Here is a 3,591-nt window from a genome sequence, read left to right on the forward strand (position 1 = left end):
GTAGTCCCTGCTCGCCGCAACTAGAGAAAGCCCACACGCAGCAATGAAGACCCAATGCAGCCAAAAGTAAAAAAAAAAAAAAAAAAGCAATCTACCTTCTCACACTGAGAATAAAAGCCAAAGTCCTTGGCTTGTCCCATTCTCAGAGCCTTTGCATGTGCTGTTTCCTCTGCCAGGAATGTTCTTCTCTCAGAGTCCTATATCTTCTTGCTTCTCTATTTCTTAATAATTATTGTTTATAGTATTACAATATTGTAAATGTTATCAATATTTTTAAGGCTCTAGCGTGTTTTTATTAGAATTAGATTAGAATTGTGTGCAGTTGTAATCCTATCATACGTAAAATATACAGTAACATTCGTGTACTTGATACTAAAATAACTTACAGGTAAATTCTAACACAACACAGAATAGTTCTACCTCTATTAACAGTAAAAAACAAAACCACTGAATTTATCTTGGAAAATTTAAATTCAGGCCATTATTTCACAATTTGGAAAGCTGAGCAGTCTGACTTTAAGATGACTTTCTCACTGTTGAAGCTGGCTCTGTCGGTGTGTGATCTGAGACCTCCTCGTGTCTCAAGCATTCCTGCGGATGACGCACCTCAGAGATGGGACCCTGCAATTGGCCTTGTACTGTGTTCCAGTCGGTACTCTGGATCCAGCCTCCCAATCCCAGCTTTTTACCTTCAACCTGAGTGTACTCGTGGACCATCACCCCCAGCACCTTCCCCAAAATGTCACAATCCACCGATATCAGGGCGTCCCCTTCTGCAATGCTCAAACCCTCCCTGTCTTCCTTGTGGGCCTCTGGGATCACATGGGTGACCACCACGCCAACGATTCCCCCAGCTGGGAAACTGGCTGAGCTCAGAAGCTGAGGGCGGCTAAATACTATTTACAAATGATAAATACTTCTTTGTTTATCAGAGAGGGCTTCCCGAAACAGCTCATCTAAAACACCTCCCCATTGCTATCCCCTCCCCCTGATTTATTTTCCCATGTAGTATTTACCACTGGCTGTCATTTCCTTGTGGGTCTGTTCACTGTCTCTCTTCTAGATACACAGGGTTTGCGTCTGGTTTTGCTCTCCTTTGTGTCCCCCATACACTAGCCATGCCTGGCCCAGGGTAGATATGTTAGGGGAAACACTGACTGAAACCACCCGCCCTGGCCAGGCAAGATAGTAGCCATTTGCATGAGTTATTGTAACAACAGGAGGTCCTGGTAAGAAACACGGAACTGACAAGTCACCACCAACTAGAAGAATTCTGGAAAGGTCAAAAGGAGACAGGAGATGCCAGTCCATATGTTCTCCCAGAATCCTTCTCACTGGAATCCATCTTGGCTGAGCGACGTGTGCGCCACCAGGAAGGACCTTGAGTCAGAATGATTGGCCAGAGACAACCCAGAAACTAATCCCATCACCATAAAACCCGAGACTGCAAGCCATGTAGCAGAGCAGTCCTCCTGGGCTCCCTTACCTTCCTGCTCTCCACCTGGGTGCCCCCTCCCAATAAAGTCTCCTGCTTTGTCAGCACATGTCTCCTCGGACAATTCATTTCCGAGTGTTAGACAAGAGCCCACTCTCAGGCCCTGGAAGGGGTCCCCCTTCCTGCAACAGATACTTAGTAAAAAGTTGTTGAATGAATACCAGCCACGGGACTCGGGGCTTGAGCTGCTGGGGGACAATGGGAGAGGTAGCTGTTTAAGACCGACACGGCGGCTCCCATCCCATCTGCCAATCAGACTCACTGCTGCGAGGGTGTGGGTCCTTGCGGCTGCCACTTGAACCCCTTCACTCTCATTTTTATACGGTAACATCTCACCTTTATTGAGCATGGCTCCATACCGGGCTCTCTTCCTAGTGCCTTGTGTGGATGACGTTTAATCCTCACGACGATCCTGTGAGCTGGGCACCAATCGTGTCCCCATTTACAGATGTGGAGACTGACGCACAGGCATGTGAAAGCTTGCCTGAGACCATACAGCTAGTGAGTGGAAAAACTGGGATTTGAACCCAGGTGGCTCTGGCTCTAGAACCCCTGGGTGCCAGAGTGTTTCCCGCTCTACTAGAATCGGAAGGCACTGGCCCAAGTCATACAGCTCCTTTTGGAGAAGCTGGTCTAGAACTCAGGTATCCTGACTCCAGGATGGGACTCCTTTCATAACCTCAGGCAGCGTGGGAAGGGCTGGGGGTTGGGAGTCAGCCCGACCTGGATTCAAATCCTTCTCCAGCCAACCATTCGGCAGCTGACTCCAGTCCTGCTGGGCCCAGTGGCTTGGGAGCCGAGTATCTGCCCTGACAGCACTGAGCACTGAGGAAGAGAGCAGGGCCACCTGGGTCCCCATGTGTCAACTTCTTGCCTTTTGAGTCTTACCAGAAAGAACTGCCGATCTCAACAACCAAGAATTCCCAATCTCCCTGCCCTCAGCTTCTGAGGCTGGCGGTCCAGAGTTGACAGTGGCTTATCTGGGTGATGTCAGAATTGCAGCCATCTGCGTCTTAGCTCCGCAGGCTTGGAGCACCTGCTTGCCTATGAATTTTGAAGCCATGGATTATGGGGGAGGACTTTATAAATTTGCAGAGGATCCTCCCTAGCTGTGGGCCCATCACTACCTGTCTCCTGGGCCTGTTGCCCCAGTGGTTGAATGTGCCTGGCAGTACCTCGGTGTGGAGTCAATACCGGACTTGGAGTTAGACTACCTGGACGATGTTTAGGCTCTGACACCTGCTTGCTGGGTAACTTGGGGCAAGTTACTCAGCATATCTGGTCCCCGTTCCTCCATCTCTAAAACTGCCTTGCTTTGAAAGGGCTGTTGTGAGGATTTCATGGGATAAAGTAAGTCAGAGCTTCTCCAACTTTTCCAACAAAGCCAAACCTAATGGCAAAAGAGAGTAAACAGGTACCTGGGGGTTTGAGGGTGTAGCTTAAAGCAGCCTGCCACAGGCTCACAATTTATCTGAAGTCTTACTGTAGCTAAAAATTTTATGTGCATTTTGCATTCTGCTCCATAATATACCCATGTTGTTTCTTTTAACACAAAGCCAGTGTTTTAAGTTATTTACCACTGGGTAATTTTAATGCCATCAAGATGGGCCATGTGTGTCACGTGGCTCTGAAAATTCTCTGGCCCATGGATGGGAGCCCCCCAAGGGCTATGCACCCCAGTTTAAGAAGTATTTGTGTACAAAAAGTGCTCTGGAGAAAGCAAAAAATGCTACAAAAAGGTCAGAGATTTTAATGTGACTGTTGGCGGTAATGGGAAGAGGAAGAGTGAGCAAGATGGATGAAGGAAGGAGAAAAAGAAGGGCAGGCAGAGATGGAGGAGTGGAAATGGGGACTGGGTGGTGGTCAGGACCCTGGATGGACCAGGCTTCAGTGTTGGTTCCTAGACCTTGCCCATCCTCCTGCTGGGTACACCTCCTCTCTCCCTCAGTTTAGAGGGAGGAGACCACCAAGCCTCTGTGGTCTATAAATCCCAGAGGGTTTATGTAAAAATTTGGGTGGATTTGGGGTCCGTTCCTAGGGACTGGCCAGCAGTCACAGGAGCTGGACTCCACCCTGGCATTGCTAGGGTCTCCTGT

The 3,591-nt window shown here is 48.7% G+C and overlaps 1 pseudogene; it reads right to left on the minus strand.

Moving 5' to 3' along the window:
- Positions 1-481: 481 nt before the first annotated feature.
- LOC114897999 lies at positions 482-1,844 on the minus strand (annotated as a pseudogene).
- Positions 1,845-3,591: the final 1,747 nt, after the last annotated feature.

The sequence above is a fragment of the Monodon monoceros genome, unplaced genomic scaffold, assembly GCF_005190385.1.
Source record: "Monodon monoceros isolate NGI ecotype Baffin Bay Population unplaced genomic scaffold, NGI_Narwhal_1 Super_Scaffold_18, whole genome shotgun sequence".
Taxonomy (NCBI): Eukaryota; Metazoa; Chordata; class Mammalia; order Artiodactyla; family Monodontidae; genus Monodon; species Monodon monoceros.